This window comes from Moschus berezovskii, chromosome 15 (genome assembly GCF_049115385.1).
Source record: "Moschus berezovskii isolate FMDL1 chromosome 15, NW_MosBer_1.0, whole genome shotgun sequence".
Lineage (NCBI taxonomy): Eukaryota > Metazoa > Chordata > Mammalia > Artiodactyla > Moschidae > Moschus > Moschus berezovskii.
The window spans coordinates 84,925,864-84,948,066 of NC_142474.1; the positions used below are offsets into that span (position 1 = coordinate 84,925,864).

The following is a 22,203-nucleotide window of genomic DNA, read 5'->3' on the forward strand; positions in this document are numbered from 1 at the left end:
GGATGCTGAGGGCTGAGCGCCGAGGGGAGGTGACGAGAGGGGGGAGCTCAGGAGAAAGAATCCCAAGCCCAGCCCTGCTCTCACCCACGAAGAACCCGGGGCCCCGGAGGTGCAGTGACCGCATCCAAGTTGCTCCTCCAGAGTCAGCCTTGGCAAAGGTTAGAGAGCTTCAGCCACAGAGGACCGCCGAGGGCACGCCAGGACCCCAGCTTGATTTCAGCGATGTCCTCCTCAAGGCGGGAGCTCTGCAAGCTCGGCACCCATGGGGTCCCAGTGGGCAAGTCAGCACGTTGAAAGAGGTCCACAGGAAGATTAGTCTAAACAGGTGCAAGTCAGCAGCTGCACCAGGTGCGGGAGGGAGGGGCACACGCCGCCCATCCAGCCTCAGCCCCCACCCATGCCGGCCGCCCCAGCTCCCTGCCGTTCTAAGCCAGCCCTTCTTCCAAGACACCTAAAGACCCTCACAGCGGTCCCGCTGCCTGGAAGGTGCTTTCCTCCTCCATCTCTCTTACCGTTCAAGGTGCTTAACGAGCCTCCTCCTCCAGGAAATCTTCCTAGAACAGCCCCAGCCAACACCGTTTGTGTGAAGTCCTGCCGTCACTCACCACACCTGGGCGCTGACAGCCCACAGCGCACCACGGACGCGGCCACTTTCTACCCACTGACGGCGGGGCCACTACCCTTCATCCTCCCCACCAGTCTAGATGCTTCCCAAAGGCAGAGGTTATGCCCTACTTTTGATATCTACCCCGGCACGACCTGCAGCGCCCTTACATACCCCGAGCACTTGGATGAATGGACAAAGGAAAGAATGAGTAAGCAAATTAAACAAATGAAACAGCTGAGATGAAAGCAAGATACTGTCCTTAAGTTCAGGCACTAAAGTGAAGGCAATGCTTCCGAGTTTATGACGTGTTTTCGACTTTTAAACGCAGGTAAGTACACCCCCATAAACAGCATTCACCTGGAAGATGTGAGCTCCAAAGCAGACATGAAGCTCACCCTTCCTGCAGGCCCACAGCTGCGACTGTGACCCCAAGAGTGAGCCCCTGGGACCTTCTCTCTCTTCCGAGTCACAGGAAAGGGGAAAAGCAAGCATGTGCACGTGGCCAAACTTCTTCAGTGTGCTTCTCCACACACACACCCGACCTATTCATCTTTTCTTTTAAAGTGAAAGTTTAAAGGGGGTCATAATATAATACTGAGAACACAAGAAGGTCTATTAATACTTCTTTTGTTCTCCTGTGCTCAGACATTAAGTTGACTGATGCACGAAAAGATCAGCTTAGTGCTAGAGCCCACGAAACACAAAGCTCTGTCTGCTCTGCACCCACACCACCACTACAACACTCCTTGCACAGTCACCTCCATTTTAGAAAAATGTTCTCGGTGGCAGCTTTTGGGGGTAAAAAAAAAAACAAAGCACACAATAGCTGGCCGGTAAAGAGAAGACTGATTCCTTTTACAACCCTCCAGCTAAGCACACCTGACAGAAGGGTGTGCTACGAAACCCTGAACTGCAGGGCTGTTCCTCAGGACTTCGCTTGGCGTCAGAGTGGAGGAGAAGCAAGCGTGGTCTCTCGTGGCGTTTCCACCAGGCCCAGCCTCTGGGGTTGCCCAGCCAGGTGGCTTCATCACCGTCAGGAGAGCACCATGCTTCGGCGAGCTGGGTGCGAACTCTGACTCCGAGTAGTTGCGGGATGTCGGCACATCATTTAACTTCGCTGAGCCTCTGCTTCCTCACATATAAAAGGACTAAGCTTCCCTCATGTATAATTTTTTCCTGAAAGATGTGACAGAGGAAAGCAGACCATGCAAGGCCCCACAGCAGCAGAAAACCAAAGCGCCCTTTCATTTCCACCACAAACCCAAGACCCAACCATTTATTCAACAAATATTCACGGCGCCTCTCCTGCCCTCTGGGGACTGACATTCATTTTTAACAAAACCTTTCCAATCTTTTCCCAAGATAACTGGAAATGGAGGGAATCCAGAAAATAAATGTTTCCAAATTTTCTAGCCAGATCTCACAAAAATGAGCCACCACCACAGAGCTGATCTTCATAAATTTTGTTTATATAATGCTTATCATTTGATGAACAATGCAGTCCAGAGGCCATAGTTCGTAAAAAGTGATAAGAATATGAGAAACAGGGACTTCCCTGTGGTCCAGTGGCTACGAATCCAAGCTCCCAATGCAGGGGGTCCGGGATCAATCCCTGGTCAGGGAACTAGACCCCGTATGCTGTAACTAAGAGTTCGCACACTGCCATGAAGATTCAAGGCGCCACACGCTGCAACTATGACCCAGTGCAGCCAAATAAGTAATTTTTTAAAAAACTTCTGTTAAAAAAAAAAAGAATATCAGAAACACCAAAATTCACTTAAATATCTATGGTTCAGTTCAGTTCAGTTCAGTTGCTCAGTTGTGTCCGACTCTTTGCGACCCCATGAATCACAGCAAGCCAGGCCTCCCTGTCCATCACCAACTCCCGGAGTTCACTCAAACTCACGTCCATCGAGTCAGTGATGCCATCCAGCCATCTCACTCTCTGTCATCCCCTTCTCCTCCTGCCCCCAATCCCTCCCAGCATCAGAGTCTTTTCCAGTGAGTCAACTCTTCGCATAAGGTGGCCAAAGTATTGGAGCTTCAGCTTTAGCATCAGTCCTTCCAATGAACACCCAGGATTGATCTCCTTTAGAATGGACTGGTTGGATCTCCTTGCAGTCTAAGGGACTCTCAAGAGTCTTCTCTAGCAACACAGTTCAAAAGCATCAATTCTTCGGCGCTCAGCTTTCTTCACAGTCCAACTCTCACATCCATACATGACCATGGAAAAACCATAGCCTTGACTAGACGGACCTTGGTTGGCAAAGGAATGTCTCTGCTTTTTAATATACTATCTAGACTGGTCATAACTTTCCTTCCAAGGAGTAAGCGTCTTTTAATTTCAGGTCTGGTTATTCCTGACTGAGCACACGGACCGCGCCATCTGAAGACACACCATCCTTCCCGCACGGTGCCCAGCAGCCCCGCCCCCGTCCCCGGGGCAAGCTTGCAATGCACACTCTTACACACAATTAATGGGAGCGACAGTTGCCAGAGGCAGGAGACCAGTGGACAGACACCCTGGCCTCCCCTTCACAGGGCTCTCCAGGGATGCAGACGTATGATCGCAGCTCTTGCCCATGATCACCCCACGAGGATGAGAGCAAACAGGCTGCAGAAGACAAGCCAGCATGCAGACTGGTGAGTGTCCAGACCAAGGAGAGGCCCGGCTGCGGTCAGCACGTGATGCAAAGTCAGCCCAGAGGGGAAGCACAGTCATGACCGAAAAATGACACTTCTATCCCAGGAGAGGGGAGGCGGGGCACCAGAGGGTCTCAGCTGGGAACACGAAGGCGTCAACAGGAGGAGCGCATGGCGACCTCACCGGGGACGTCCGGGCCCCAGAGCATGTGCCGTCAATCCCCTCCCAGCAGGGCTCCTGCCCAGGAGCCCCGCTGCAGCCCACCTGTACCCCACACTCAATAAATCCAACTCCCTGGGGTGGGAGTCTCAGTCCAGGTGGAGGCCAGTGTCTCAAGCTCCTGGCTCCTCCACTCCCGCCACTCAGTGTCCCAGGGGCAAGGCAGGGCTCACCCATACTCATGCCACCACCAAAGCCCTAAAAGGAAAACAAATCATGACCCAGACCTGGGAGAAACCAGGTGAGAGAGATGGAAAAAGAGCAAGCCCCAAAATCCCTGGGGCTAAGGAGAAAACCCCACCCCACCCCACGCAGGTAGGTAGCGTGCTCAGAGCTGTAGCTGAGGTTCGGATCCAAACAGCCAGGCTGAGGTTCCACATCTGTGACCGATCAACACCTTGGGGACCACTAGGCCTGTCCACCCATCCCCAAGCCTGCCTCCAAGGGCGCGCCACTTTCAGAGGGCAGCCCCCAGGTCCTAGGTGGAGGACCAAGCCTCGCAGGCACCCGGAGCCCAGAGATGCTCCCTACAGACCCGCGTCTCCCAGGAGCTCCCGCCCCCATGGGCCCTCTCTCCTGATCTTCACGGCAACCAGGAAGCACCAGCATCTCTAAGCGCTCGGTGAGATTCAGGGATGCCTGTGGCTCGACAGTGGGATCAGCAAATGTGAACAACGCTGACATGCAGGCGAGTGGGAAGGGAAAGGTGCAAAGTAAATGAGTTCTAAATAAAATAAAGAAAGGAGGAAGAATTTTAAACCTCCATTCTACACCAAAGGTTTTACACTGGCAGCCGGGCTAAGGACTGATATATGCTGTGTTCTAAAACACCTACACGGGGAGGTATAAATTAGGAGTTTGGGATTAACAGACACACTGCTACACATAAAACAGATAAACAAGGACCTGCTGTGTAGTGCAGGGAACTATATTCGATACCTTGTAACAGCCTATAACGGAAAAGAACTTGAAAAAGAATATAACTGTATCACTGTGCTGTACACGTGAAATTAACACAATACTGTAAATCAACTATACTCCATTAAAATTATGAAAAATTATAAAAATAAATAGATAAAATATCTTTAATTAGGGGGGTGTTTTTCTTAATCCGTGGCATTGATGTGGGAGGCAATCCTGGCAAACAGCAGTAGGAGGGAAGGGAAGTGAGACGGGGGAAGGATAGAGGTGTATTAGAGGTGTATTATCAGCCAGTTACACTGCGGATGACGGAGCTTAGCTTCGCCTGGGGACTCTGGAAATGGAGTGACATACAGACTTCACAGTTACCCCATCGGAGGGTGAGGGAGTGGGGGAATTTATACAAGCCAGTTACACTGCGGATGACGGAGCTTAGCTTCACCTGGGGACTCTGGAAATGGTGTGACATACAGACTTCACAGTTACCCCATCGGAGGGTGAGGGAGTGGGGGAATTTATACAAGCCAGTTACACTGCGGATGACGGAGCTTAGTTTCGCCTGGGGACTCTGGAAATGGTGTGACATACAGACTTCACAGTTACCCCATCGGAGGGTGAGGGAGTGGGGGAATTTATACTCTTATGGATCACTGGGTGAGGGCTGGTTCAGGGGTGTTCATTACCCAGTGTTTCCAGCCTGTTTCACTTTGGTGCCCTCGACAGTCGTCAGCTAGGAAATGCAGGTATCGGCAGCTGGCATGTCATCACATGTTAAAAATCAGAAGGTTTTACATACAAACATACAAATCTGGGTTTCAGAACTCTCTGGAAGCAGAGGACCCTCTTGCATCCTCATCCACAGGACAGCAGGACCGGCTCTTCGCAGGGTCCTGCCAGCCTGCCCCTCACCTGGCTCCCCAGACCTGGGAACTGAGCCCCCCACCCCACAGCTAGAAACCCACAGACTTCACAGAAGGGACTGTGCCTCTAACAGTAAAACCCTTGAGATGACCAACTGCCAGCAGATTTAAAGGATCCGACCGTGCCTTTTCAAACTTCCTGTACCTTCCACTGGATTTCATGACCTCCTCTCACCCACGGTGCCGGGACAGGGAGACAGAGTTCTGGAAGAGCTGGCAGAGGCCCCGAAACTCATCAAGCTGACTTTGAACGATACGTGATTTCACTCAGCCAGGAGCAAATAAGGTTTGACTTGTTCAGGAATTAAGGGTTTACTGAAGAAACCACCAGCAAGTGGCTTTCTCTCGTTTCCTTCTGTCTTGTCAGAGTGGGCTGCACCCTCCCTGACTATTCTTTCAGACGCCTGGACAGTATCTTCACAACCGAGTGTCCTGAAGACACCTCAAGAGGAAGAAACTGCCCCTCCCCGAGCTGCAATGCTGGTGCTGTGTTCACAGGCTCCCAGTTCAAGAACTCACCCCAGATTCCTTGAAACCGAATGCCCTGCCACAGTTTGCACACAGAAATCAGAGCACGCACCTCGTCATCAAGCCTGAAGGGCCTGCGGTCAGAAAGCCCTCTGATACCCCCGTGCTTTCTGCAGCAAACCAGAGACAGAGAGCAACACAGGCCTGGCCTCATTTCTGGGCTCTGCTGAGCGGAGTCCTGGCACAATAAAGCAGGCCCCTCCTACGGCCACACGGGGGAGAGGTCTCAGGTTGCACCTGGCCAAGGCCTAGACCTCTAGTCTGGACGTCATCTCAAAGGCAGAGATGGGGGTGGGGGGAGCCAGCCCTCCTGCAAGGACTCTCACTGATAATACAGTGACAAGGGGTGAGCAGGGCCACTTCTGTTGCACTCAAGTCCTCAGCTCGCAAGCGTCGCCCTCCTGTTCTCTGATGATCAATCAAGCTGTTCCACGTGGCCTCCACTCTGCTGTGCCATCCACGCTGCCTCTCAGCCCCTCACGTTTCGTGGCTCTGCTGTTGGCCCTGTTAAAGCTTGGCAAATCCTGTTCAGCATCTGAAATAGGAGGCTCTTCAACAGGAACGCTGAGACGTGGCCCCAGGCTCCCCTGAGTCACACGGGAAAGAGGCTTGAGAGCAGCTGTGTCTGCCTCTGAGGTTAAACAGGTGGATAAAGTCACATCACACTGAAGCCACACAGAGAAAGCAAACCGCTGGTCTCTTCCTAGCAAATATGACGTTAGCACAGCCCTGAGGAGCTGCGCTCAGCTGCTCTCCTGAAGCCTCGGGGCCTCCAGGTGCTGCTCCCTCCACCCACTACACTTGCCGGCGCCCGCTGCAGGCCCACCTGCGCCGCCTCTCCCTCCAAGGACCTTCCCCAGCACCCCAAGTCTCAGCGAGGCCCTGACCCCCATCACAGGCTTCCACGGCACCACAGGACCCTGTCCCACAGCCGCAGGGCCTGAGCGGGGCTGGAGCCCCACCAGACTCCCAACATGCAGCCCAGTGGCTTCTCACAGTCTGGGGCGGGGGACGGGGAACTGTGAGGGGTCCAAACCCTTCCATAAAGACACCGGGACACCACGTGCCTTTCCACTCTCACTCATGACTGCTCAGTGAGGTTTTCCAGAGGCTACACGATGTGCAATGACAACGTGCTTGCATATTCTTTTAAAAATGTCTGCTCTGGGGTTCCCCTGGTAGGCCAGGGGTTCAGATTCCACACTTCCAGTGCAGGGGACTCAGGTTCAATCCCTGGGCAGGGAACTAAGATCCTACAGGCCACTCGCCACAGTCAAAAACTTTTAAAAACAATAAACACTTTTTTAAAATATAGAAAAATAAAATTAATATGTCTTTTACCTCTAATATGGTAAAGATACTGGTGTAACCCACAAAACAAAAGCTCTCTGGGTTCATCAATAATTTTTAAAGGATCTACAAAACTTTTGAGAACTGCTGGTCTAACACAAGACCTGGCATACACCCGGCAGAGTTTGATCAATCTATCAATCAATCAATGATGGGGAAATGAAACCTCTTTCCAGAAATACAGATATCTAGTTTGTAGTCTGGTATGGACAAAAGATGGAAAAAAGAGGTGCCCAGGGGTCAGGGTTTTTGGGGTTTTTTTTTAAGTTGACTCTTTCTTAAAAGGGAAAAAAACCAGATTTCCCAGCTAGTTGGCGAGGCAGGTGGGTGGGTGGGTGGAAGAGGAGATGAATGAGTAAGTAGATGGGAGTGGTAATGAGGAAGGATGGACGGACGGATAGGTGGATGGACAAACGGGTGGATGGGTGGGTTGATGGGGGTTGGGGGAGGTGGGGGGATGGGTGGATGGGGGTGTGGATGGGGGTGGATGGTGGGTGGATGGGTGGGTGGGGAGGTGGATGGGGGTGGGGGGTGGATGGTGGGTTGGGTGGGGGGATGGGGGTGGGCAGGGCGGTGGTGGTAGCAGGGCAGGTGGGTGGGAAAGTGGGGTCCACTCCAATTCCAAGGCACCAGTTCCCACCCCTCTGCGTTCAGCCACACCTGATGCCCCACCAGGGCTGCCTGTCAGTCTCACTCCTTGGCTTTCTAACACAAGTCAGAAAAGTGTTACATCCATTTGCAAAATAGTTCCCATTACATACAGAATCAGCTTTAAGTTATACCATCTTAGGACAATGAAAAGGAAGAAACGATAATGAAGTCCAGACAGCACGACCCGGGAATCTGGACCTCCCGGCTCTGTCCCTGCGCTCAGCAGCCATCTGAAGTTTCGGACGCGTCACAACACTGCAGCTCCCCAGTCACACTCCCCAGCTTAGGGTCAATGGATCCTTTCTGCTTAAAATGCCATCACCCAACTTGTCTGCATGGCCAACCCATGTATGGACCTGCCCTCAGTGAAGGAGTCTTCCCGGCTGTCCCTCCCAGCCCCGAAAAGGTGCTCCACGCAACACCTCTGCAGCCCCTCACCACCATGCCCTGATTACCCACCATCACCCAAAGAACTGGGGACATTCTCTTTGTGGCTACGGCTCCCACTTGATCATGAGCTACTGGAAGGCAGGGATCATGAGCCTGTTCATCTCTGATGAAAGAAAAAAGCCCAATAAAAGCTCAACAGCTGGACAGATGCCAAGGTCACCAGAAAAACACCTGCTCTTCACCACACGAAGCCTATACAGGCCACAGAGCTCCATTTCTGTTATAACATCTACCTATAGACTTGAGTTCACATTGATTCTCCTTTATCCGAACATATACTGCATTTTATTATCTACACAGAGACCCTAACACTAGGTGACAAGCAGACAAAGTCCACTCATTACTGAGTTATATAAGATTCTGTTCCATCATCACAATATTCATGTGAAATCCCAAAAGGCACAACACGAAATTATAAGTTACCACTGACTTGCCTACTCTGTGCAAGTATTTTACCGCCATGAATTCCTTACGCTGTGAAAATAACCTTACAAGTAGGTGTCACTGTCCTCATTGTACAGATGAAGGAAGAAGAGACCAGAAGAATCCTTTAGAAAACCATGCAGGCAGCTACTGGCAATGGCAAGCTGCAACTCTGGGACCACGTGACTTCCCTACCTTGCAACACCCATGCCTCTCTCACCCTCACTGAGCACTGCGTGAAAGTCTGGAATTATGAGGCAGTGAAATTTCTGTCCTGTTAATTTAGTCCAGCCACAGTACTGAGATGTCCCTCCAAGGAAAAGATCGCACACAAAAAAGCAGTTTCTCTTACGCGAGAGCACTTAATGTCTGCTGAGTGAAGGCAGGAATGAGTAAGAAATGGAAAATCAATAACTACAAACATGGGCCAAAGCCTGACAAAGACGGTAGAGAAAATAAATCAGATTTATCCAAGACTGATTATCAATAGCTGTCTCTCAAAAGTCAGAGCAGAATAAAATGGAGAGGGAGAAAGACGGTAAAAGCAGCAACAACCACAAAATCCTCTGACTCTTTATGATCAAAAGAGAGAGGAATTCCAGCCAAGATTAAATGAGAGACAATCAAGTCCATTCCAGAGCACTTAGGTTCCAGGAAAGAAAGAATAAATTCCTTCCACTGGTCCTTTAATTCATTTATTAGTCATCAGAAAGAACAGAAAATCTGAAAGCTATAAGTAGGAAGTACAGGTTAAGTTACCACTAGAAATAAGGTTCTCTTGGGGAAAAGCCCCATCAAAGATTAAAGGTCCCCACCTGTCCTTTTCACTGACACATGGAACAACTAATCCAACCAAGGGGTCAGCAGCTCAAATAACCAAGGATGCCAGGAGGCAAAATTCCTCAGTCCTTTGAGTGGACAGAGGTACTGGGGGCCTGGGAGGAGGGTACCTATTCTCACCCTTAATATAGTGTATCAGTACAGTCAAAGTTGGCCCTAAGAACAAGAACAGCTAAAGAAGGAGATATTTTACAAGACAACTAAATGTCTTGTATGATCTTAGACCAGAGAAAAAGATACTGTGGGGGCAACTTGGGAAATCTGGATGAATCAGACCACTGAATAATACTGTATCAAGTTCCTCGCCCGGTTGTTAATTATACTACAGTTGTACAAGGTGAAAGATACATGGGAACACTGCACTATTTTTGTAACTTTTGTACATATTTGAAAATGAATTTTTTTTTTAATATTTTTCAAAACAGAAGAAAAACATCTCAGCTGGATCACCATACATGAGCACCAGCCCAGGACTACAGACATTTTTCTCATAGTTGCCCTTCTATCTGACCAAGCAGAGATAACGCCTATAAAAACACTCACTTTACAAAAAGGAAGCGAACAGACCAAAAGCTAATATTTTAAAAGCTTTATCTCTGCAACGTGCTTCACTTCTGAGCTAGTCTCCATCAACCTGAATGTTTTCTTAAAAGCTCCCTGGGAAAGTTTAACTCCCACTCAGAGGGAACTCACAAAGTGATTTACCTGTGCCCCAAGCTGAGTCACCGTGAAACCCTGAAAATAAGGATCTGGAGGTGCACCCAGGCAAGAGACCACAAGACCACGAGGCCACAAAGGCTTGAGAAAGAAAGCTCCTAACAGTGGACATCCCACGGTCAGCTCAGGTTCCTAGATTCTTTGGCTGAAAAGTCTCATTCTAAGTTTTATTTATCCTCTTGGGGTCAAAAGCCCAACCCCTACCCCCAGCTTCCCAGAGGAAAGAGGACTCACTTTCCAATAACATCCTAATTTCAAAGTTCTCTCACATAGAAAAATCGGATTTTACCAAGTTCTGCTCTGAATAATGGATTCACTACACTAGGGTTTTCAAACTGCCGATCATAAAATCAGCTTAGTGGAAAATACCCCTTTTTTAAAAAAATGAAACGGCAGAGAGTAGAAAACATGAGCATGCACTGGGCTGATAAATGAGTCACTGCAGACATTTCAAGTGCACAGTCCTGCTCAATCGTCATCAGCCTTCCAAGGCACAAATGTCCTTTAAACATGAGTAATCCTTTTTCACTAACTCAGAGGCAGAGAAATGTCTTCAATGAACTTATACTTACAAGAACTTTTATCAGAAAATCTGAAATGTTCCCACAGGCAAAAAAAAAAATACATAAATACTGTTGAAACTGAAGGCAAAAACTTTTCCTGCAAAGTATTTCCTTCAGATATGCATTAATTACAAAAAGGGGAAAATATAACAATACAGCGGACACCACCTTGACCAAGGGACCAAGGTCAATACCACCAGTAACAAGACACACTGGCATCATGAACCCCCAGGATAGGAGATGAAGGGCACTTACGTGGCATTCTACCAATTCTCCACACGCCAGAACTAAACAACTTCAATGTAATCATGACAAAATGTCAGAGAAACTCAAACTGAGGGACACTGAGAACAAAGCTAGTGGAGGTGATGGAATTCCAGCTGAACTCTTTCAAACCCTAAAAGATGCTGCTGCTTAAGTGCTGCGCTAGATATGCCAGCGTGGCCACAGGACTGGAAAAGGTCAGTTTACATTCCAATCCCAGAAACAGGCAATAACAAAGAATGATCAAACTACCTCACAACTGCACTCATTTCACATGCTAGCAAGGTAATGCTCAAAATCCTTCAAGCTGGGCTTCAACACTCCATGAACTGAGAAATTCCATATATACAAGTTGGATTTAGAAAAGAGAGGAGCCACAGATCGAACATCTGTTGGATCACAGAAAAAAGTAAGGGAACTCCAGAAAACATCTACTTCTGCTTGATTACACTAAAGCCTTGGACTGTGGATCACAACAAACTGTGGAAAATTCTTAAAGAAATGGGAACACCAGACCACCATACCTGCCTCCTGAGAAACCTGTATGCAGGTCAAGAAGCATCAGTTAGAACCAGACACAACAATGAACTGGTTCAAAACTGGGAAAGGAGTACATACATCAAGGCTGTATATTGTCAGCCCGCTTATTTAACTCACATGCAGAATACATCATGAGAAATACCAGGCTAGATGAAGCACAAGCTGGAATCAAGACTGCCAGGGGAAAAGTCAATAATTTCAGATATGCAGATGACACCATCCTAACGGCAGAAATCAAAAAAGAACTAGAGAGCCACTTGATGAAGGTGAAAAAGAAGCGTGAAAAAGCTGGCTTAAAACTCAACATTCAGAAAATGAAGATCATGGTATCCAATCCCATCACTTCATGGCATAGAGATGGGGAAAAAGTGGAAGCAGTGACAGACTTTATTTTCTCGGGCTCCAAAATCACTGCAGACAGTGACGGCAGCCATGAAATTAAAAGACGCTTGCTTCTTGGAAGAAAAGTTGTGACAAACCTAGACAGCATATTGAAAAGCAAAGACACCACTTTGCCAACAAAGGTCTGTTTAGTCAATGCTATGGTTTTTCCAGTAGTCATGTATGGATATGACGGTTGGACCATAAAGAAGGCTGATCTCCTAGGAGATCAAACCAATCAATCCTAAAGGAAATCAACCCTGAATACTCACTGGAAGGACTGATGCTGAAACTCCAATACTTCAGCCACCTGATGCAAAGAACAGACTCACTGGAAAAGACCCTGATGCTGGGAAAGATTGAGGGCAGGAGGAGAAGGGGGTAACAGAGGATGAGATGGTTGGATGGCATCACCGACTCAATGCACATGAGTTTGGGCAAACTCCAAGACAGTGAAGAACAGGGAAGCCTGGCATGCTACAGTCCATGGGGTCACAAAGAGTCAGACACAGCTGAGCAACTGAACAACAGCAGCTACTAAATAACTCACTGGCACTCTCTGGAGTCTCAGAAACGGTCACTGACCAGAAGAGTTTAAGGAGACAGAGCATGTGGGATCCTGCACTGGATCCCAAAACAGAAGAAGGATGTCAGTGGGAAGAGCATGTCCAGTTACCAGGGCTGCCCTTGTTAATACCTTGGTCCTAACAACTGCTTCCCTGGTGGCTCAGAGGTTAATGCGTCTGCCTCCAATGCAGGAGACCCAGGTTCGATCCCTGGGTCGGGAAGATCCCCTGGAGAAGGAAACGGTAACCCACTCCAGTATTCTTGCCTGGAGAATCCCATGGACAGAGAAGCCTGGTTAGACTACAGTTCATGGGGTCGTAAAGAGTCGGACACGACTGAGCAACGGAACGGAACGGAACAACTGCACCATGGTTACATACAATGCTGATTCAGAGGAAGCTGGGAGAAGCATATATGAGAACTTTACTATATAACTATTTCAAGTTTAAAAAAAAAAAAACAAACTTTTTCCAAAGGAACAAGAGTGTTCTGTCCCATAAACCACATATCACTGAAAAACAGTGTTTTACCACCAGTCCTCTAACCTTAAGAGATAAATGTAACACAAATTTGATATGTGTTGTGTATAATTAACTTAATACATGGGCTTCCCTAGTGGGTCAGATGGTAAAGGATCTGTCTGCAATGTGGGAGACCAGACTTCAATCCCTGGGTTGGGAAGATCCCCTGGAGAAGGAAAGGACTACGCACTCCAGGATTCTTGCCTGGAGAATCCCATGGATGAAGGAGCCTAGCAGGCAACAGTCCATGAGGTCACAATGAGTCAAGCCCGACTGAGGGACTGACACTTTCAGTTCACGTTTTCAACTTCACACACAGGGAAAGCCCAGAGCGCTCCTCACCGAGGCCCTTCCTTGGCCCACTCCTACCTCCCCATCCCCTAACATCTAACAGGAAGATCATCAAGACTTCCCTGCACTCACAGGGAGCCACGCGAGGCTTTCCAAGGATGTTGACTCCTTATATGCACCCATGAACTGAGAGACTGGGCAGGAGGCGACAGTCATTAATGCAGCAAGTAGGTTCTGAGTGCCCGTCCCTGCCAGGCACCGTTCTGGGCCCTCGGAAAACAGCCACGAACAAACCTGACAAGGTTACCGGCTTTCATGGAGTTTGCAAGGAGAGAGACGATAAACAAGAAACCAAAAATCCTTTCACACGCACACATGCAAAACTCAATAATGGCAAAGGCCATGAAGCCAGATGACCCATGCAGTGTGATAAAGACTTCTCGGAAGAAGTGGTCTTTGAGCCAGGACCTGATCTTTCTCTAATCCCCACTTTCCTAATCTATAAAATGGAGCTAAAAATATTCACCCCTGTGGACTGTTGTCAAGAATTAAATTAGATAATGATGGCAAAGGATTCAGGAGAGTTCCTAGTGAGTGAGTGCCTTGAAATAGTAATTGATGACAAAAATCACTTACCAACACTATTACAGTGAAAGCACTTTCTCAGCTGACTTTAAATTCTGTGTTGAAATTTGCTGCACGTTTCCAGGAGTGGACTGCTGATCACAGAAACAGTTCCTTCCCCTCTGCTGGGCAGCAACAATGAATAATGAGTATACTTGGAAATGAACAGAGAAGGAAACACAAGCTTGGTGCAGAGTTGGAGGAAGTGCAGGGACGCACCCAGGCCCCTCTGGCGGTCCCTCCCCTGTGCCTGAGTCACTGGGCTGAATCCAAGGGGAAAAGGACTACCTTTCCTTGAGGGGTTTCTCTGGGCAATCCAGGCCACCAAGAAAAGGCTAGAGGCCCTGCCCTGGGGAGGGGATGGAGGTGCTGGGGCATGGTCACATTGGCCCCAGGCCAGAAGTATAACATATTTTCTCCCACAAAACAGGCCTTAGCAAGACTGCGTCCCAATTCCAGGATCCACAAGAACAGAAAAAGCTACTGAAATAATTTAGAAAATTAATCATGAAACTGTGTAGGCTCAATCAGCTTTAGACCAAAGTGCTGTCTCTACACTGCACCACTAGACATTTCAAAACAACCTCTGACACAAACACACACACAGAGGCCACGAAAAAGAAAAGCAAAGTGTAATATCAAATTACACTTACTAAATACTCAAGTCACTTACCATATTTCAAACTTCTGGTACTCAGGTGTGCAAGTGCATCAAATGTATTGAGACAGTTTTACATTTTGTGTATGAAAAACCATCGCCAGTCATTTGTTTATGTTACTTGTCAAGTCCACCTGAAAGCGGAGGAAGTCAAGTCTTTCCTAAAAGAAAGGAGAAAGCCTCCAGCTGCCCCAGACTCCATGAGTCAGGGTCAGCAGCACAGCGCTCCCCAGGGAGAGTCCCCACAGGGTGGGCGCCACAGCTACCCACCCGAGTGCCTACTGCTGGATCCCCCACCAGCACCCTAAGCCAACTCAGTTCACCACCTCGGCCCTTTACTGCTCCGCCCAGAGCCTAACCTTGGGAAAGGTCATGAATCCACTTAACAGGGCCCCAAGCCACTCAGTCATCTGGCTCTTCACCTCTCTATGCCCTACCAATGGGTCTTCAAAATGTTTCTTGCAAATGCAAAACACAGGATATAAAACAGTTATACATTATGCTGCTACACAATCAGGGAAAAAAAAAAAAGACTGGATTCAAACGCACCAGAATTTTGGATCATCTCTGGATCATGAAATTATAAGCAATTTTCAACTTGATTTCTTAGGTATACTTCTCGCACACATTTTTCATAAGCACATTGTATTTTCACAATCAAAACAATATTGTGAAAGTTTTTTCAGGATCCTGTTCGTAAGTTTCGATCTCATGTCCTTTACTATTACTTAGAACTCCAGGCTCATCCAGAGTCCCAGCCCTCCCAGTCGCACTCCAGTTCACTGAACATCTGCCCGCTCCACAAACATCTGAGGCCTTGGGGCCTTGCGCAGCCCAGAATATGGCAGCAAAGTCAGTGGGATAGTCGTGCACATAAGGCACTTAGCATCGCCCTTGGGAAACAGTCAACCAGTGCTCACTGTTGCTGGAGCTGGCCGTAGTAGTATTTCTCTACACTGCTATTGGAAGAAACTTCTGAGAAGCCATCAGCAGCTAAGAGCGCCTAAAAAGAGCAACCAATATTTACAGGGCCCTTACTCTGAGGCCCGATACTGTTAGCAAGGGTTACTTCGTTCAAAAACCATCTCAGCCCCACGAGGGGGCTCCTGCGACAATCTCCACCTTACAGGTGAAGAAACGGAAGCACAGACACCTGATACCTGCGTAAAGCGCCAAGACCCAGAGCTAGCAAGCAGGAGAACCGGGGTCAAACCCAGCCCGGACCAGCCTTCCTGTCCAGCGGAACTGTCCACGAGGACGGACATGCCCTGCTCCACATGGAGATGCGATCACTTGCAAGGTGACTTGTACAGCCAAGAAACTACATTTTACATCTTATTTAATGTTAATATAAGTAGCTGCACGCGGCCAAGGGCTACGACGCTAGCCAGCACAAGACAGGACTATAAAAGCCCCAACTCCCAAGCTGAACAAAGCACTGTCCTCAGAACACCCTGCCTACCAACCTCTCAACCAATCCTTACCAAAATCTCCAGTTTGTCTAAGATCCCCGGAAACTGCATTTGCTGCCATCTGCCAGGCATCCCCGCTGTCCTCATCTGAGCCTTCAGTACTATGGGGGAACCCATTCTGCACCATGAGCGAGCTGTGTGGCCTCGGGCAGGCTCTCTGGGTCTCTGAGCCTTGCTCCTCATCTGCAGAATGGAGGGACTGTGCTCCCTTCAAAGGGCATCAGTCAAGCACTTCACAGACCCTCTCTAAATGGTGGCCGCTGACACCCCTTCTTCAGGGCTCAATTGAGTCTCCACCCTCTCATCGAAGGGACCCTGGGAAGCTACGGACCTCTGCCTCCAGCCTCCAGAACCCCCTGAGACCCCTGACAACCACACGCAGATTCTGTGCTGCCAGTATGTGTGGCTATGGCCCTGACTTCTCCGCCAGCAGCCCAGCCATCCCCCGAGGCCAACAGCTCTGTCATCAGCGAGCCCAGGACGACAAGTCCCCAGGCAGAGGGCTCTGGAGGGAGGCAGAACCAGCTCAGCCTGCTTTATTATCTGGGGGAGCCGTTCCGTTTCCCCTCTGTCAATGGGGGTGAAAAGCCTCTGTCAGTGAGTTGATGAGAGGGGGAAAGGAAGTCCCCAAGGTGAAGAAGTGAGCACATGCCTGGTGCAAGGCGAGGCAGCGGCTCAACAGACATGGCCCACTGGAGCCTGGTGCCGAAACAGATCGCAGAGGCCTCCGCTGAGCTATCTTCCCCGCCACACCCGCTCTCCAAATGGGAAGACTTCAGCAGAGCCTAAAGACATCAAGCCCAGTCAAACAACCACTGGCATTTTTTCCTTTTAACTTGACAGACATGACAGCAAATTCTCCCTGAGAGGCTAAACCGGAAGAGAGGCTGAGAACCGTCCTGGATAGAAGGTGTGGGGTGGACCTGCCTTGTCAGATGAGAAAGCACATTACAAAGCTAACATCTGGACTGCTGCCGCACTCAACAAAAAAAATATGGGGGGAGAACATTTTTAAAATACAACTTATTGCATAAAGGTACGACTGTGAAATTCTTAAAGTAACAGTAATAATAGCAGCCATGGTGACCCACTCCAGTACTCTTGCCTGGAAAATCCCATGGACGGAGGATCCTGGTGGGCTGCAGTCCACAGGGTCTCAAAGAGTCAGACACAACTGAGCAGCTTCACTTTCACATTTCACTTTCATGCGCTGGAGAAGGAAATGGCAACCCACTCCAGTGTTCTTGCCTGGAGAATCCCAGGGACGGGGCAGCCTGAAGGACCGCCGTCTATGGGGTGGCACAGAGTCGGACACGACTGAAGCGCCTCGGCAGCAGCGGCGGTCTTCACAGAGCCCATGCTATGTGCCAGGCACCACGTGCAGAGCTCTGCCCCTCGCATGTATCTCTTCTGAACCTCCTGAGTGTTCTTCACACTGCCAACTGCAACTCATCAGTAGATCTTAAAGTCGATTTAGTAGACCTAAAAATAGAAATTTGGGGGGATTTCCCTAGTGGTCCAGTAGTTGAGACTCCAGGCTTCCATTGCTGGGGCTGTGGGTGTGATCCCTGGTCAGGGACCTAGGATCCCACATGCCCTAAGAAGTGGCTACGAAATTAATTTTTAAAAGATTTTTAATAGAAAATGTTAGAATGACACAGAATAGAATAGGATAAAATCGAAACTATGATTGAATTGCATGTAACACTTCATAAATCTTTTACACATCTACAGGGCTTCCATTTTAAATGTGTTTCTTATTGTGAGTCATAGTAAAATGTATTTGGAAAAGACCTTGTCTCAAAAAAGATTTTATAAGCTACATATAATTATCATCACCGTTTTGCAGGAGTGAAAATTGGGCCTTAGGACAATTAAGTCTCTTGTTCAAAGGTGCCCAGCTGGTAAATGACAGCTAAGACTGGAGCCCAGGCCGTCTGCCCTCAGACCCCAAACATGCAACCCCAGCAGATCAACCAGGCAGGATGGATGCCCCTGAAGAATCACTTAGTGTTTCCAGGAGAAAACAAGCAGATGAAACCGACAGGAAATGGACAAATTAGTTCCCAAATTATTATTTTGCTGGCTCTTCAGAAGGAAAAAAAAAAATCTATCTTGTAAGACTATAAAAATGAAACCAGTGAAAAAAGAAAAGATGAGGCATCAGACCAGGAGAAGAAATCGCCAAGAAAAAGGCAGAGGCAGTATATAAATAGTAAGCTTTTGCCCACAAAAATTATGAATGAAGTGTCTGCTGACATTTTATTCGTGTTATAAAGCATAGCTGTGACTATCTTAGCAAACTGACTTGGACAAGCTATCTTCCTCAGTCTGGAAAATGGCATGATAATCACAGCCTCTACCTACTGATATTATGAGAAGTATTAAATGAGGTTCTGCACCACTGGTCCAGAGGAAACTCTCAATAACGGGACGGGCTGTTACCTGATGGAACATAAAGGCTTTTTCAAACCTCAAACTACTACTTCTGCCACATAACCAAAAGCCATAAGGTAGTGCTGGGGTTCAGGGTGGGCCACCCCAAAATTCACCTCCATGGCATATTGATTGCTTTAAATTAAAGTTACTTAAGAAACGGTCAATCTATGAGGGACACTCTGACCCTCCTCTCTGTCTCCCTGAAAGCAAGAAATCAATCTTCCAAGTGAAAGGCATACCCCCTGCCTGTGGAAGTAGAAGGACATCCCTACTGCCAAAGACAGCGGATTCCAGACCTTGTTCTTTCTTTAATGTGCTACCCCAAGGGGTTTCCCTGGGGGCTCAGTGAATATATGATGCATGGGTTCAGTGTCTGGGTCAGGAAGATCCCCCGGAGAAGGAAATGGCAATCCACTTCAGTATTCTTGCCTGGGAAATCCCATGGACAAAGGGTCCTGGTGGGCTACAATCCACAGGGTCACAAAGAGCCAGATGCCACTTAGCAATGAAACCACTACCCCAAGTCCAAACCCTGTTTAGATTCCTCACTAATTGGGCACACAAAACCTAAGGGTCTTTGACCTGTCAATTCCTTACAAGTTGGTTTCCTTTTCACCTGTTAACCTTCTGTCAATTTCATTATTAGACCAGCCACAAGAACTCACTAAGGGAGAGGGGAAGAAGTGTCCTCCTCTTGGACAAATTAGTAAAAACGAATGCATCACATTTTGTCCTTAATCAAGCACCGGGTGCCTCTTCAGAGGACTGGTGACCACATGGGCTCCTGGCTTAGAGTCAGTATCTCAGCGCCTTTCCCCACCCTTCAACAGGATGCAAACCAACCGCCCTATCACCCCAGGCCTCTCCTTCCTATTGGCTGCTTCCTGTTAGCCTTCAGGGCTTGTACCCTTACTTGCAAAAGCCTAGACAGGAAACAACTTAAGGGTCCATCAACAGATGAATGGATAAAGAAGAAAGGAGCATACACACACACACACACAAATATGAACACATGAATATTACCCAGCCATGAAAAAGAAGGAAATCCTGCCATTTGCAACAACAGAGATGAATCTTGAGGGCATTATGCCAAGTGAAAGCAGTCAGAGAAAGAGAACTACTGTATAGATGGCCCTCATATGTGAAATCTAAAAAAAAAAAACAGCAACAAAAAACTACATCAAAGGAATTTGATTTGTGGTTACCAAAGGCAAGGAATAGGGAACAGGGGAAGTGGATGATGGGGGTCAAAAGTCACAAACTTTCAGTAATAAGATAAATAAATCCTGGGGATATAATGTGCAACATGATGACCATAGTTAATACCTCTGGAAGGTATTTGAAAGCTGTTTTGAGAGTAAATCCTAAGAGTCTTCATCACAGCGGAAAAAACATTTTTTTCTTTTTTTTGGTTCAATATGAGATGATGGATGTTAACTAACCTTATTGTGGTAATTATTTCACAACATATACAAGTCAAGTTATTATGCTGTATACCTGACACTTACAAATATGTCAATCACATCTCAATCAAACAGGGGGAAAACTCTTTTAACAACTTCCTTCAAACCTCCTGGACAACAAGCTAAAAATTCTTTTTGCGGCACCAATGACTTCTTGGATAACTCTTTAAAATTACATAAACAAGTTTTGAATTATTAATTATAAAACTACCAAGAGCAAAGTAAAAACTCAAACAGTGAAAGGAAAACAACATCTCCTGTCCTCACCTAATAGACTCCTCCCCAGCTCTCCTCCCCAGAGTGAGCTCTGCCAGGCTTCTTGTGAATCACTCTGTACAGGATACAGCTGTGTGTGCGTGTATGTGTACATTTTTAACATTCACACAACTCTACAACAGTATATGCATCTGTGAGTATCTTGCTTTACTTACTTAATTCTCTATCTTGGAACTCTTTTTAAGACAAAGATCCTGAGTCTTTTGTAAGTATTAAATTGTATTCCACCAAATGAATAGGCAACAATTTAAAAAATCCCCCATTACTGTACATTTGGGTCATTTATGATTTATTCATTGTTGTTATACAAAGAATGATACAGAAATATCCTTATACATGCATCTTGGTAGATAGGAATACAATCTATAAAATAAAATCTTAGAAATGAAATTTCTCAACCAAAGAGTTTATAAATTTTAAATCTTGACAGCTACTGTCAAATTTCCCAACATGGAAGTTTCAAAGGTGTTGACCCTTTGTGATCGAGTCACCAACACTCTAAGTTCAGCTAATATTCACCAATCTCATTGGTGAAAAATGGTTTCTTACAAATATTATAACCTGCAACTCTTTCCTTATGAGTTAAGCCAAGCATTTCGGGTTGGCCACTAGTATACCTCTTTCCACTTCACTGCCAACTTCCGGAACATTTTCTCTCCTCGAAATTGCTCTTTGGAAGGTTATCAGCACTCATCTTTGAGATCAAAGACCTCATCTTACTGGCGTCAGCAGAGCACCATCTTGGCAGCACCAGACACCAACCACCACCACCTCTTTGGGGAGCCGTGTCTCCTTTCCTGTCACGGCCATGCGCTGTACTGATTCTCTCCACAACTGCAGGCCAATCATCTCCCTGGAAACCTAGAGAAGCATATCCCAGCGCCCAAGCTCTGAGTCCCTCTTCTTCTGAAGGTAAACAGTCTTCTTTTTTAACCTACTGTATATCTGTGCTTTATACATAAAAATAAGGTTTCTAGGAACTTTCCTGGTGGTCCAGTGGTTGGGATTCCGCGCTCCCAATGCAGGAGACCTCGGTCAGGGTATCAGGATACTAGATCCCGCAAACTAGATCCTACATGCCACAACTAAGACCCAGCACAGCCAAATAAATAGACAAAATGTTTAAAAAAAAAAAAAATTCTCCTCCTGAGAAATCAATACTTCACTGTAACATTCTTAAACTGTCATCCATGTGCTAAAAATTTCCAAATGCCAATCCTCAGATCACCTGAGACTCGTGTTTTCTCCCAGTCTTCTCGACACCAGCGAAGAAATGGATGTCCTTTCGACACTCCAGACAGTGAACCTCGTCAGCACTTGGGGGAGCACTCATTCTAGTGGGACACTGTGCTTCCATTTGACATTTACTGCCTGTCCTGAAACTCACAAACCCAAGAGAACACACCTTCCCCAAACCTCTCCCACCTTCTTAAGCATCAAACCTCAGTTAGTGACTCTCTATTCTTCCCCTCTCCCCGCCTTCCCACCCAACGAACTGCCAATTCCTATCAATTCTGCCAGCAAACTGTCTCCGTGGATCTTTCCAGCCTTCCCATCCCCACCTGCAGCCAGACTACTGCTTCCTTGTGCTCAGCCGCTCAGTCGTGTCCAAATCTTTGACCCCACGAACTGAAGCCCGCCAGGCTCCTCTGTCCGTGGGATTTCCCAGGCAAGAACACCAGCATGGGTTGCCATTTCCTTCTCCAGGGAATCTCCCTGACCCAGGGATCAAACACAGGTCTCCAGCATTGGCAGGCGCTTAATAAATGCTTTCCAGTTACTCGATACAATCTGGTAGCACGTGCTCCAAAGCTTCTTTAGTTCAAAGAAGGAAAAGAACTCTCATATGTTGTATATGTAAATCCAAAATAAAG

At 47.6% G+C, this 22,203-nt stretch overlaps 1 protein-coding gene across 9 annotated transcripts in view; it reads right to left on the reverse strand.

The window, feature by feature from the left end:
* The window catches only part of KIF16B (kinesin family member 16B), a 288,977-nt gene that overhangs the window by 265,478 nt on the left and 1,296 nt on the right, over positions 1 to 22,203 (reverse strand). Inside the window, exons 2-3 of one of the 9 annotated variants that reach the window (XM_088844314.1) lie at positions 14,695 to 14,840; positions 14,034 to 14,146 (exon numbers count right to left, since the gene is read on the reverse strand). The exons of 7 other annotated variants lie outside the window; for them this stretch is intronic. The gene's annotated coding sequence lies outside the window, so the exon portion shown is untranslated. Of the gene's footprint in view, positions 1 to 14,033; positions 14,176 to 14,694; positions 14,841 to 22,203 lie in introns of all 9 variants that reach the window. One more of the 9 variants, XM_055426321.2, reaches the window with a different exon arrangement.